This window comes from Felis catus, chromosome D4 (genome assembly GCF_018350175.1).
Source record: "Felis catus isolate Fca126 chromosome D4, F.catus_Fca126_mat1.0, whole genome shotgun sequence".
NCBI lineage: Eukaryota > Metazoa > Chordata > Mammalia > Carnivora > Felidae > Felis > Felis catus.
The window spans coordinates 15,720,957-15,736,419 of record NC_058380.1 but is presented as its reverse complement, the minus strand read 5'-3'; the positions used below and the strand labels follow the sequence as shown (position 1 = coordinate 15,736,419).

General features: G+C 38.0%; 1 long non-coding RNA gene across 1 annotated transcript; it reads right to left on the bottom strand.

The window, feature by feature from the left end:
- Window positions 1-1,802: 1,802 nt before the first annotated feature.
- On the bottom strand, window positions 1,803-15,092 carry LOC123381626. Its single transcript, XR_006588883.1, has 6 exons — window positions 14,975-15,092; window positions 14,149-14,275; window positions 11,128-11,223; window positions 10,085-10,168; window positions 6,342-6,471; window positions 1,803-2,528 (listed from the first exon to the last, which is right to left on the bottom strand). It is a non-coding gene; the product is annotated as an uncharacterized LOC123381626 (long non-coding RNA).
- Between the last annotated feature and the right edge of the window lie 371 nt (window positions 15,093-15,463).

Genomic DNA, 15,463 nt, shown 5'->3' with positions numbered 1-15,463 from the left:
AGCAAGCCTGATGTGGGGTTCAAACTCATGAACTGCGAGACCATGACTGAAGTCGGACGCTTAACCGACTGAGCCCCCCAGGCACCCAGAGAGTCTTTTCAATGGCAAAAAATTGAAACTCTGTCCATACTTTGAACCGTATACAAAAATGAACTCAAAATGGATTATTGACATATGTTTCAAAGCTAAAAGTGTAAATTTCTATAAAAAAAAAAAAAAAACAGGAGAAACTCTTTGTGACCTTGGGCTAGGCCAAAGTTTATTAGACAGGACAGAAAACTCACAAACCATAAAAAAGTGATAAATTAGACCTCATCAAAATTAAAAATGTGTACTCTTCTCGAAGACTCTATCAAAAAGTTTAGAAAGAAATTATACCTATATGGCCAAAATCCAAAACACTGGCAACACCAAATGCTGGCAAGGGTGTTGGAGCAGTAGGAACTTTGATTCATTGCTATTGGGAATGCAACATTGTACAGCTGCTATGGAAAATAATTCGGCAATTTCTTATAGAATTAAACATGCTTTTACCATACAATGTAGCAATTGTACTCCTCGATATTTACCCAAAAGACTGAAAACATCCATCCATGCAAAAACCTGAGCATAGATATTTATAGCAGCTTTATTCATAGTTGTCAAAACTTGGGAGCCACCAACATGTCCTTCAGTAGGATAAATAATATTCTAGAAAATGGAATATTATTCAGCACTAAGTAGAAATAAGCTACCAAGCCATTAAAAGACATGCTGGTGGGGTACCTGGGTGGCTCAGTCGGTTGGGTGTCTGACTTCGGCTCAGGTCATGATCTTGCGGTCCGTGAGTTCGAGCCCCACGTTGGGCTCTGTGCTGACAGCTCAGAGCTTGGAGCATGTTTCAGATTCTGTGTCTCCCTCTCTCTCTGATCCTCCCCATTCATGCTGTGTCTCTCTCTGTCTCAAAAATAATAAACGTTAAAAATTAAAAAAAAATAGACATGCTGGTGCTTTAAATGAATATTAGTAAGTGAAATAAGCCAATCCCCAAGGTGACATGTTATGTGATTCCAACTCCATGGCATTCTGGAAAAGGCAAAGCTGTGGACAGAGTTTAAAAAAAAAATCAGTTGTTCCTGGGGCTTTCAGATGGAGGGATGAACAAATAGAGCACAGAGCATTTTTAAGTCAATGGAAATACTCTGTATGATAGTTCAGTGATGGCTACATGTCCTTATACACTCCTCTAACCCTATAGAATGTACAGCACCAAGAGTGAATCCAAATGTAGACCGTGGCCTTTGGGTGATTTCGATGTGACAGTGTAGGTTCATCAGTTGTAACAAAAGTACCTTCTGGTGAGAGATGGAGATAGTGCAAGAAGCTATGTGGGGGCGGGGGGGGGGGCAGGGAGTATATGGGAGATCTCTATGCCTTCCTTTTGATTTTGCTGTTAACATTTCTTCAAAATGTAGTAAAAAAATACAGACAGAATATTTGGAAAAACATGTATTTGATATAATATTTGTAAAATTACATTAATAAGAAAACAAATAGCCCATTTTTTTTAAAAATAGAGCCAAAAGATTCAGGGGCCCTAGGTGGCTCAGTCGGTTAAAAGTCTGACTTCAGCTCGGGTCATGATCTCACAGTTTGTGAGTTCGAGCCCCGCGTCAGGCTCTGCGCTGACAGCTCAGAACCTGGAGCCTGTTTCAGATTCTGTGTCTCCTTCTCTGTCTCTGCTCCTCTCCGGCGCTCTTTCTGTCTCTCTCTCAAAAATAAGTAAACATTAATACATTTTTTTTAAAAAGCCAAAAGATTTGAGAAGATATTTCACCAAAGACAAGAGCCAAATGACAAAGCCAGCACATGAAAAGATGCTCAATGTCACTACTCTTAGGGAAATAACAGATAGCAACACGGGATTTCCTACACATCTGTTAAAATGGCTGATGAGGAGGCAGAACAACTGGAACTCCCCCACATTGCCTTTGAGAATGCAAAATGTTACAGTCACTTTGGAAAAGAGGCTGGCAGTTTCTGATAAAAATGAAACCTACACGACAAACATCTTTATGACTCCACAATCTTATTCCTACGTATTCATGCAAGAGAAAAGAAAATACGTGTCCACACAAATACCTGCACGTGATGGCTATAGCAACTTTATTCAATGACTATAGTAACAATTTATTCTAATTGTTAAAAACTAGACACAATCCAAATGTCCGTGTAGTGAATGAGTAAACACAAGGAAGTGCTTCTGCACAATGGAAGACTGCCCATCAATTTATCAATGAAAAATAATTGACGTGCAAAAATGAAGATGAATCTTCAAGTATTATGCTAGGTGAAAGAAGTCCACACAAAAATCCACATGCTGTATGATTCCATTTTTATGACATTTTAGCAAATGCAATCTTATAGGGACGTAGATCGTAGAAGCCAGGATCTGAAGTTAGGGGAAGCAGACGGATTGTAAAGAATAATGAGGGGGCTCCTGGGCGGCTCCATGGGTTGAGCATCTGACTCTTGATTTTGCCTCACATCTAATAGAAGTACAAGAAGAACGAGGGAAAACATTTTAGGGTGGCGAAAATATTTTATATGTTGATTGTGGTTGTGATTACACAGTATGTTCGTCAAACTCAAAGAACTGTGTTTTGTAATGCATTTTCGTTATACCTCAATAAACCTGATGCTTAAGAAACCATAGGTTTTGATTTAAAAAGCGCTAGATTGATATCTTGTTACAGAAGAGACTACTCTGTAACCTTACAGAAGTTACTTAATTTTGAAATGTTAGCGTGCCTCTCTTCATATTGGAAATTACAGTAGTCTGAGCAAAATGTTTGGCACAGAACCTCCTTCTGAGTTCCTTAGTTATTACAAAGAGGATGTGGATGATCCTGATTCCACACAGTGAGCAGAGGCAGAAGTGGCTGTATGATAGAGGTGATGGGTACGAATGTGACTCTTCTCTAGGATGAACAGGAAGAACCCGTGCACCCCATCACTTCCGAAGCCAAGCTTAGCAAGTAAATTCTTACAGCTTACAGAAAGTAATTTAAAAAGTTTCATTGCCAACACAGGAAAAATATAAACTATAAATATATGTGTGTGTGTATCATACACAGTTTGTTAATTGGAGTGTGAATGCAATAGAAAGAGAGTATGAGTAATAGCTGGTTTCAGCCAAATTTAGTTTAGTCATGTCCTTGTTCTGCCAATATACCTCAAGCTTAAATGGTATCACTGAAGCTGTTTCAGACTTGAATTGCTCCACAGCATTATCCTCGTGCCAACTGGGCTGAAATCCGGTGGTGGTACACTTCTGCAGCCAGATAGGCGGTATCTTTTCTGTTTTATTTATTTACAGCATCACTTAAGCCATGCATAACTTTATAAGCGCTTAGAAAGCTCAACTCTCAGACAATTTGTGAAGCAAATCTATGCTGGGAAATTAGCAGTTTACAATATGAAATATATTTTTATATAGGAAGGTGGTTGGAGATTGTGTGGTTAATTAAACAGTCAAGCTAATTGATCACCGCACAGAACAGCTAACACGAGAGGCTCACCCACCTTTTGTGACTTTTTGTTTCAAATTTGACCCTGTGATTAGACAAATCTACCTCCCCAACTGCATCTAAATAATAGTGAGATATCCTCTTCCTCTCCTAGAAAATAAACTCTGCTCACTCATCACCTGTGCATGAAACACATTTGGGGTACAGACCTAGACTCTCTCTGTCTTCCAAATCCATGCTTGTTGTTTGTTTTCAATTATACTTTGCCACCTCTCTTGAATATATCTCTCCTGTTTGCAAGAGGAGAAGTGCATGTTTGAAGGGTAATTATAATTGTTTTCAAAAAATCCAAGGGTCTGAATGTTTAAACATTAGATGTATGTAGTGCATATGCATACATAAATATGTGTTTATAAATTAGCATTTGATGACAATGAATTAACAGCCAGTGCCTGTGGTATGCCCGCTCTTGTCCATAAATCAACTTGACCTCAGGCGAAGCAGTGGTTGGTTTGAAATTTCATGTAAAGACCAACTGTTCATTACAAATCTATCAAAAGTGAACTCACCCGGTTCTGAGATTCAGATGCAATCCAATAAAGAGACATTATTCGTAGTATAAAAATAAGCTATCCATTCTTCTTTTAAGTAGTTTTAATTATGAAAGCAACATGAGTATATTTTAGAGGAAACAGCCATAATTTCATTCTCCTAAGAAAACCATTATTGTTATATAGCTTTCTTAACTGTCAGTGTGACTTTTACGGAGTGTCTCTTCAAAAACAAGACATACCTGTATTTCTAAAGGAGAGGTTGGCAAACTCTGACCTAAGGGCCTGTTTTTATACAAACTGCAAGCTAAGGACAGTTTTTTTATAATTTAAAATGGTTGAAAATCAAAAGAAGAAATGATATTCCATGAACTGTGAAAATTAGATAAAGTTCAAATTTCAATGTTGACAAATATATTTTTCTTGAAATGCAGCCATAGAGATTCCTCTATGAATTTTCTGTGGCTGCTTTTTTTTTCTCTTTTTGTAAAATATATTCTTTACTTACTTTGAGAGAGGAAAGCGCATGAGCAGGGAAGGGGCAGAGAGAGAGAGAGAGAGAGAGAGAATCCCAAGCGAGCTCCGTGCCGCCAGCACAGAGCCGGATGTGGATCTTGAACTCACAAACCACGGGATCATGACTAGAGCCGAAATCAAGAGCCAGATACCCAACTGACTGAGCCACCCCGTTGCCCCTGTCTGTGGCTGCTCTTTAGTTCCACAGCACTGGACCTAGGTTAAGACCAGTGAGGCACTCACCTTGGGCACAGAATTTAAGGTGGTGACCAGAAACTCGGTAATAAAGGTAAATAATATCTTAATGCAATATTTTAAAACTTAATGCAAAAAAACTCATGATAAACAAAATATCAAAATTTTGTAAAAGTCCTACAACAGCAGAGCCAAGTGATTATAACAGGACTATGGCCTGCAAAACCTAAAATATCAATTGTCTGGACTTTACCTAGAGATTGCCAACTCTTACTCTATGGCATTTAAGCCCTACTACTGTTTTCATGTTTCTGCCAAGGTATTCTTCTTTAGTGTAAGACACAGATCAATAAAGCTTGTGACAAAGACATTCCTAGACAAGGCTCTTTGCCAGTCAAGAGAAGAAATAAACCAAATGAAAAATGAAATCTATTTGGTGAACCATACGGCAGGCATGAACTCTTCTCATTTTGACTATGCATTCCTTAAAATAAAGAGGAGGAGGGAGGCAAGGAGAAAGAGGTTGTGTCATGTGACCCAGGCAGAATTCTGTGTGACAGGCTGACTCTCACATAATTCCAAATAAGATGCAGAGGTGGGCGGGGGGGGGGGGGGGAGAGGGGGGAGTGCCCAGAGTAAATTTATAGAGACAACCATTCATCCAGATGTTACCAAATATTGATTGCTTAAAAAAAAAAAAAGTACTTGCTATTTCGTGTTTGGTACCAGATTATTCCGCACCATAATTTCACTCTGAGGAAGTTCAGGATACCATCTACCAAGCCTTAGATATTATTTAAATTCTGAACAAGAGAGGGACAGACGCTGCCAGGGATCTGCCTACACTTTTTTTAAATTTTGTTGTTGTTGTTGTTGTTGTTTATTTATTTATGAGAGACCAAGGACAAGCAGAGGAGGGGCAGAGAGAGAGGGAGACACAGAATCTGTCCCAGGTTCCAGGCTCTGAGCCGTCAGCACAGAGCCCAAGCTCGATCTCATGAACTGTGAGATCATGACCTGAGCCGAAGTCTGACGCTTAACCAACTGAGCCACTCAGTCAGCCCTGCCTATGCTTCTCATTTTCAAGAGCTAATTGTCTGATAACGGTGGCTACGACATTGAGCCAAACACTAAGTATTAGAGATGAAATGGCCATGTCATGAGACTAAATACCAGAGAGAATTTTCAAAACCTGAAAGTTCTACAGATTATTTTTAATAATTCTTACTTGTTTTTCTGAACTCCATTTTTCCAACTGTGGGTTTTTATAGGCATATGTTTCTCTTTTTTGAAGTTAATTTTTTAAATCTTTGTTTATTTTTGAGAGAGACAGAGAAACAGAGCATGAGCAGGGGATGGGCAGGGGGCAGAGAGAGAGAGGGACACAGAATCTGAAGCAGGCTCCAGGCTCTGAGCTGTCAGCACAGTGCCTGACACGAGGCTCGAACCCACGGACCGTGAGATCATGACCTGAGCCAAAGTTGGACGCTTAACCGACTGAGCCACCCAGGCGCCCCAAGCTATTTGTTTCTTAACACTGTTAAGACAAATGATAGTTTTTCATACTTACCCAAAGCAATCTTTGATACTAATCTGCCAGAAGTCTTTTATTACTGCTGAGAGTCTAGAAAAAACTCTTCATGGGCACATTCAGAATTTCCTGCACCTTAGGAGTCATTCTGCTTTTCAAAGATTTTGTCCTGCAACAAGGATACATGCATTTATTATCTGTACAAAATTACATTTTACCTGTTTTTTTCTAAACTTTGTGCTAAGAACATCTGAGGTTTTAATTTTTGTTCTTAATAAATATATCAAGCTTAAAAAATACATTCCCAAATATTTACTTATTAAATATTTGAAGAGACATCTGATATTTTATGTTGTATAAAATCATTTTGGAGACAAATATAAATCTTTTAACTATACAGGAATCTTACAAATTTTAAAAATATCCTTTTTAACAAAGTTGTTTGATTACACAGGCTTGCAACAATTTAAGAAAGGGAGATTTTTTTGAAGACTAGTGTATATTCATTATATAATTGGTAATAATACTTAATATCTATAACTTATGGTTAACACTGGTGATTTGACATTTATTTGTGCTTTTTAAGATTTGTCTGTCAGATATTCTGAGTGGTGAGATTTATAGACACTCTCAATTATAGACCCTCTCAGTTCTGATCCTTCAACTCAATTACCTCACATGGTTATGTCACCTAACATCTTATTAGAAATTCTACCATTGTAGTCTGTCACCAGGAATTCATCTTTATGGAAACAACATACTTAACAAATTCCAGAATTAAAAAAATTAGAAAAATTAGAAAAATATGTCAAGTTTAACATTGTAAAGGTACTTAGGTATATGACATATACCATAAGAAAAGTATGATATCTCTGTTAGGTAGAGTGATCACTAAGCGCTCTGTGTCTGGCTCACCATTTTGCTGTATATATGCAGGGAATTGCATACAGTACTCATTCAGTGCCTATTCCTTGAAAAAATAAACTCGATAGATTGAACAAACACTGATGAAACCATGTTAATACATTCTATCATTGTGGACCTTGATAAATCTCATTAAGCGTTTTACAACAGTTGTTATTAGTATTTTTTTAATGTTTATTTATTTTTGAGAGAGAGACAGAGTGCGAGCAGAGGAGGGGCACAGAATCCAAAGCAGGCTCCAGGCTCTGAGCTGTCAGCACAGAGCCTGATGCGAGGCTTGAACCAACAAACCGTGAGATCATACCTGAGACGAAGTCGGACACTTAACTGCTTAACCAACTGAGTCACTTAGGCGCCTATAAAAACTAGAGTCTATGTTAGAAATGTATGGATAGATAGATGATAGATAGATAGATGATAGATAGATAGATAGATAGATAGATAGATAGATAGATGATAGATATTATAGAGAAGGTATTATATACCTTCTATATTAATATACCTCTATAATAATATAGAGAAGGTATATAATAACTCTGTAAGTAAACTTAGGTCAATACCTAAAAAAAAATCAGAACAAGTTTTTTAAAAGGTTTTATGTCTAAGAGTGGGGTGTCTGTAACAATATCGGTCTTTTCTATTTCAATGACAGTTTGGATTCAGAGTAAAGTTTAAAGTGAAATCTCTTAAGGACAAAATAAATGGCCATTGTATTGAAGGCCATCACTCAGCTTGGTTGCTAGTGAAATGTAGGCTCTGTTCTGTGATTATATTAAGGATTTGAATGGCTTTCAAGACTAATATCTACTCTGTGTTAAGTCATAGGCTAAAAGTGTTCCTGTTAGTAATTCCTGAAACCAAGGGATTGAACACCGAATGACATTTATTGAGTACTGAAGGAAGGACAATACACGAAGTTCTTGAGAATCTTTTTTTTTTAATGTTTATTTATTTTTGAGAGAGAGAGAGAGAGAGTGGGGGGAGGGACAGAGAGAGAGGGAGACACAGAATCCGAAGCAGGCTCCAGGCTCCGAGCTGTCTGTCTGCACAGAGCCCGATGCAGGGCCCAAACCCAAGGACCATGAGATGATGACCTGAGCCAAAGTCAGATGCTCAACTGACTGAGCCACCCAGGCGCCCCAAAATAATGAATGTATCACTCTTCTAATTTTTCTTCCTAAGCCTAGAATTTTGTAGTTTTTTAAATGTTTTTGTTTGTTTGTTTTTGAGAATCTTGAATAGATTTAACTCTACCTATGCCATTGAGAATATTTTCTCTTTGGTCAAAAACATGACGAACACCTGGAAATAAGAAGACGAGTTTATTTTAAAGAATCCAAACGATCAGTTGTTAGGAAGTACTTGAAGTGCTGAAAACTAAAAACTAAAAGAAAACATTCACCCGGGAGTCCGAATACATGGATTTTGTCTCAGCTGTGCTAGTAACTGGCTGTGCGACCCTGGACAAGTCACTTAAACTTGCTGACCCTTAGGTTTGTTTTGTTTTGTTTTGTTTTGTTTTGTTTTGTTTTGTTTTGTTTTGTTTCATCTCTTAAATGGAAGATGTCACAGAGGGATTTGATGATTCTAAACCCTGAGTCTAAATCCTGGTGGATTCGACAGAAAGGAATCAAGGCACGGGAGTGTGGAAGGGGCGCCTGAGTTCTGTTTGTAATGAAAGGAGTTGGCCATCAAAAGTTGGGATGCAAGAAAGGCTCAGGGCCCACATGCCACACGCTGTTTCCTGCTCCAGGTAAAGCTGCCTTCTCTCACACAATTTGCCAGCTCAATTCTTTCGGTTTTTCTGATTCTCATCCACAGGACACTGCAATCACTTGCTAGTTTGTGTGTATTTGCTCAGAGTAATCATATTACATCCGCCGACGCACGGTGTGGTCCTAGGACACGGCAGCATTTCAGCTGCAGGAAAGAAAAGGATCAATCTGAGCGTTCTTGAGAAAGATTGCAAAACTGCTTTTAGTTCACATAGTGTATTTCTCGTGTGAGATTTCTTTTAATCGGGAAAAAGTGATTTTTAAAAGGAGAAACTCGGATGTTTCCTAAAGCAACATCCAAAGCAATTAAATGGAGCTTTTTAAGCCACATGATCTTTTTCCCTCTCTCAATCTCCTCTTTAGCCTTAAGTAAGAACCAAAAGAGACCTTTGAAAAATGATGATTTTTTTTTACATTTAATATGTGATCTTTTCATGTTTCTGCTGTTGTATGCTTTTGAGCTGTCTAACAACTATAGCTATGTAGCCAGAAGGGCAGACTTGTCTTATATCCTGTGAAGATGTGACTACCTGAAGTGTGACAATGAAAGAAAACATAAGAATTCTGTGAAAGGTTTGACTACAGAGAATACGGGGCCAAGACCTTCATCTAACCCTGGATACACATTATTCTTAATAATGCATACTGGTATCTCTCTCTCTCTCTCTCTCTCTCTCTCTCTCTCCTCTCTCCTCTCTCTCTCTCTCTCTCTCTCTCTCTCTCTCTCTGTTTTTTTTTTTTTTGGCCGACTTTAAGTAGTGAGCTTACGGAAATTGACAATATTTTACAGAAACAGAATTTTTTTTTAAAAAAAAGCATAGTTCTGTTTCCTGTATCTTTCACAGTTCTTTAATTTGAGACATATCACTTTTATCTCGTCTTGCTTTAACACCAGATTTGGTTTAATTAAATTTATGTCAAATGAACACATGAAACGAAAGGAAAATCAGAAAGCCTGCAGTTGCCCATTAGTGAGTCAGTGACTGCAGTGAAAGGCTTTTGAAGCCTGGCTTACTGCCAGGACAGGCTTGCAATGATGCTCGGAGACACCCATGATGCTTTGAAGGGAAGGACTTAGCTGACCTGAGCCTGCTCAGTGGAATCAGTCAAAATCCTCATGGGTTGAATGTAAAATCTATAATAAGTTTTCTGTCTCCAACCATTTACCTGTCAAAGGAAAAGAGTAGGGGGTGTAAAGTCACAATCCATATAGAAAATTAATTGTTTTAGGCTCAGTTATTATTATTATTATTTATTATTATTATTATTGATTGTGTGGGTGGTTTTGTTCATCTGTTTTGAAAGCAACACGCCAAGCCTTTTAAAAGTAGTGCCATACTGTCAATCTCTTAAGACCCTCTATCAAAACGGTATTTAGCTTAGGCTCTTCTAATTGAAATAACTGTCAACTAGTCAGATACTATATGGTGCTAGAGAATATAAAAAGCATAACCTTGAAGAACTCATATTTAGAGCTTTGCAAATGTGTCACTGTTAAAACACCTAAGTTTAAAAATAAGTAAAGCCCTGAATGTTTTGACACTCCTCTTAAAATGCAAAGTAAACTATCACCTCTCGTATTGCTTCTGATACCACAGGTTCCTTGTGTTTTTACACTTGAACACATTTAATCCATCCAGCTTCAGCACCCCCATGCAAAAATATATTGAATGGCCCCGCCAATCCAATACAACGTTTTTGTTTTGTTTTGTTGATTTGGTCTTTGTGTTCAGACGTTTTTCTGAAGGGGTATGTATGGCTATGATCATTCTTTTTTGCTTATTGCAAGCTGATTCAGAGGGTCATTTGCATTTTATCTTTTCGCATTTTTGACATTAAAGTCTTTACTCCAACTTTCAACAATAAAACAAATAAATGATTATTCAGAAGTGGGGTACAGTACACATTGGCAAAATAAGCCACGTAGCAGCAAGCTTGGTGAACATCTAGAAATATCAAAGGGACTGAGGAAGGCAAGAGCAGGCTCTTTGTGTCGTTTTACTTCTCTAGTCCTATTTGAAAAGCATTGAAACAAAGAAAAGTCTAAGTGTTCCCAAAGTCAGATCAGTATTATCTGAGGGTGCTTCCACAATGCAGATATCCCACGTATTTAATTTCAGACTTACTCAGTTTTGCTAGCCTTTCATCGTTGCACCGTCTCACATTTTCTACTTATTGAGGTCCTGCTTTTTCCTTTGTTTTGTTTTCTGTTTCATTGACAACTGAAAATGAAAGTGAAGCAAAGCAGAGGTAAAAATTCCAAGGGTTGCATTTATTCCATCCGAGCAAGTTTCCATTTACAAATCCAGTGTGCCTCAGTATGTTCTGAAATGTGGGTCTGCACTGGAAAACCACACTAAGAGCTGCCTTCGGGGGGATGTTGTTTTGAGAAGAAAAAGGATTTCTGTCTAGAGCCGAATATGGGACCTCATTTCTCGGCCAGTGACCAAGTCCTTAATTTTGCGGAATTTGTGAAATATGTTGAGCTGGATTCTGCCACTTCCCTCTAGTTGGATATTAGTACTCTTTCATTTTCATGAGATCAAATAAGATATAAAAATATTCAGTGTTTTCAAATTCCATAGGATATAGTACAATCCTAGTAATATAAGAAAAAAGATGGGTTTAATTTGCATTCACATTACCTGTGATGAGGTTAAAAATGTAAGTTTATATTCAAATAATTCAGTTCTTAAAACTCATGCCTTTCTTTGTTCTCAATGTACATTTAACATTTAAAATATTTTATAACACCAACACATACTTCTCCAAATAACTTCAATTCTCATTAAAAAGGAAGAATTTCATGTTTATGAAATCATCTTCGGTTATTTAATATTAGTTCAAAATTCTTACTGCCCTATGTATTTTTCTTATGAAACACTTGTCAGTCCCTTCAATGATTTTGTTTAGGAAAAGATAAATTATCTGTTACAAATTGCACATGATCATGGTAATTGAAAAGAATCTTAAAAGGCTCTAAGAACTATTTAATAATAAAAGTTTTAAGAAATTGAATATATCTGTGAACATGGAAATAGCCTTGTTTACTTGTTTTGGATTATGTTAAGATATTATTAGATGTCTGCTTTGTTTTATTCATGAAGACTTTTTCAGAGTTACAAGGAGAAAAACAAGCAAGCATTCAAAACTGTCTTAGAGATGGCTCAGAAATATTTCTTCCCTCCTGCAAAATATTTGTCCAATAAGCTTTTTAAAACCAGAATACGTAATGACCACAGTATTCAGGCAAATTTTTACTATTTTTTTATTTTGAATTATTCTATTTATCCTGTAGTGTAGTTTCCCTCCCCCACCCCCACCCCCACCCTCGCCTTGGCACTGCGGATCTAGCCTCTTTATTCCACATTTTAAAACCAAATTGCCAGGAGTGTCTGAAAGGCTGTACTTCAGAAAAAAAAAAGCACTTCAGGGCCAAGCTTTTGCTAACACACCGAGCATTAAGAGATGAATCAAGGGCGTGTAACAGAAAGCTGAGAGCACCTTTCGCTCTGGAATCAAAGGCACGCCACCAGGAGTCAACATTTTGCCTGAAGTTGCTCTCTCTGGCTCTCCCATTGCCTGTAATGAAGTAGCTAAAAGGACATTTGGGACAATCCTGGGCCAAGCAGAGCTGTCTCAGATCCACCTAAAGAATCATAGCCAAGAGAAAAGAAAAATGATTCTAAGACATATCTCAATCCAATTCTGTGTATTTGTCCGCAGAGAGTAAAATGTGTCAAGGCATGGCCCATGTTACTGGGAGTAGAATTTGAGATTCAGTCAGTTGCTCCTGAATCGTCTCCAATAAATTGCCACCCACTTGAACTCTGCCTTCATTCTGATCCAGTTGATGTGAATTTAGGAGCCCGTGTTTCATGAGGATGCAAATTCCCAAGTTATGTGTTTTCTGACTTCCTCAATTATTCAAAGTGGAAGTGTTGGGATGGAACGATGAGAGAGGAAAGAGGAACGAGCCATTCAAAAATGATCCAAGAAGACGTTTTACCCACGTGCGACTTTTATCAACGGTAAGGCTCTCTGACAGGAAGGTATTCCTACAGATACTCTTCTAGCTCAAAGTAAGGATTAATGCAGAAATCCTGATATTCTGATAATGTCAGTGCCCAGCAAAGTACCTTCGTAACACTTCCAAAAGAAAATTGCTTGCAGGTGCCATTTATTCATTTATGTTTATACAATGAAGCAAATAGATCAGTAAATGGATATGAAGCATTTGGAGTATTGGGGAAGCCAAACTTCATTACACCAATTTTTTTTGTCACATAACCCAAGGCATCCCTAGTTTTAGACAGATGTTAAATTGCAAAGACAGCCCGAAATTTGCAGCACCTTTTCAGTGAAGGATTCTTTTTTTTTAAGAATTAAAAGCGTAGGTCTGTTTTAATGTTGTCCTCTAAATAAATGGATAAATAAATATATATGTTCTTTTGTAGGTTAAATAGTGTCTCTCTTCAGATTTGTTGAGAACACAGGGTGAAAGGCAAGAAAATGTATTTTAAACATAATGTTACAAGACATGATTATCCCTCTTACAAAATACAAGTATTTAAGTGAAATAAGATGTATTATTTATGCAAATCCAACTTAAACCTCCAAAGAAAGCATTCGGCCTCAACTTGAAGATGGTATATTTTTTCATTACTGTAACTGTTCACAGGAGAGCCCACATCACTTATTTTTTAGAACAATAACTTGTTTTATCTGTTGTCAACATTGGCACATAAAATGCTTGGAGCATATTTTAGAAATCACAGAGTTCTGTCTTTGAGTTCTGTCCTTACAGATTCCCCAGTTCTAACAATATCATCACAGAATATTGAAATATTCACAGCAAAGGGACACACAAGTTTGAAGGTTCCAGTCAAACTGGTTATACAAAGTGTGAACACCAGGGTCGTCCCCACATAAAAGCTGACAAGTCAAAAGGGGAGGTAATGTGCGTTTTCACTGGCAAATGCTAAAGACAGCCTCATTCCTGTGATCAGAGCCATTATGGAAAGAAAGGATTTTGATTAAGACCCTTACCTTTGCACAGAAGCAAATTTGAAAGAAACAATGAGGGAGCATGTGCCCAGCGCACATCTGAAATATGAATTAATACACCTCCGACGATGAGCACTTACGTTTCAGTTACAAAGGCAGGGTGAATTCATGAACTTGGTTCACCATTCCCCTTTGCATAGGGATGGGGTTCAAAACAGGCAGCGAGGAAGTCACTTACAGTTTGCAATTCGGCTCTCATGTGGAAGTCTGCAGTAGGTATGAGCAAAATATACAGTGAAGAATATGTAGCTCAATATTATACAGCAAAATCGAACTTTGCAACTGCTTATGCATAATTAACTACCTGGGACTAGCCTGCTCTGGTGTTCCACTTTATAGAGCAATAAAAAATTAAACTAAAAATACAGACTCCTAGGTAACTGTGGTCACAGTAAAACTCTGTCTTCCTTTGCAGGCTTATTATTTCCCGAAGCTGTGGCTGACAGCTTCTATGAACACACATTTTTGCATATATTTTGTTTATGTGCAAGCCTTGGCATTTCAGCCGTCTCCTGCTGAGGCCCCTTCCTACCATATGCTTCTGTTTTTCTTCATTAGGTGATGTGATCCCTTTTGACTGTTGCATGCACGGGAAAGGACAGTGGGCTGGGTGGGGGCGGAGAAGAAACCCTGCTTTAAGAGAGTGCACGTCAGTTGGCCTTCAGCTGTTTGGAGCTGATTGCCTCTGACAAGTGTTGTAGCTCCTCGTCCTAATGGATGTCTCTGCTGTAGCAGAGAAGAGGTGAAAAGGATGTGATTTCCAGTGAAAGAAAGCAACGTGAACTATTATTTAATTACTCCCTAATATAAAACTCCCTAGGAGTCCCTGTTGATTTATAGTTCTAGCTTCCCGTTTCTTTATTAATGAACAATCTAGTCGTTTAATACAGTGCACTTAAGTCACACCTGTTATTGATAGACACTTTCCCAAACAGAACAAGGCAAATAATCCATTTTAATGCTCTAAGCATATATGCTTCTGAAGTGTTTTCTTTTCTCAAATATAGAACCTGCTCTTTCACCCTGTAGAAAAAAACAACAGCAACAACAACAACAAAAACTTGCATTAGTGTTATCCAGGTTTTTTGGGGTTTTTTTTTCCCCAGTGGTCGAGAAGATTTGGTATGCACAATTTTTTTTTCTTATTGCTCTGGTTACTGAACTTTTCAACTCTCTGGCTTCCTAGAATCAATTAAAATCCTCTTCCCGCCCCCCCCCCCCACCATCCCTCCTTCAATCCTCACTCCAACAGGGTGCTGAGTTAAGGAGACATAGTTTTTGTTTTGTTTTTTAACCTCATGCAATTTCTGAATATGCTGAAATTGATATTGGTCAGCAATCCACCTTCTACACAGAATTCATTGCCCTACCAGGGAGCTCGGACTTCAGAATCTC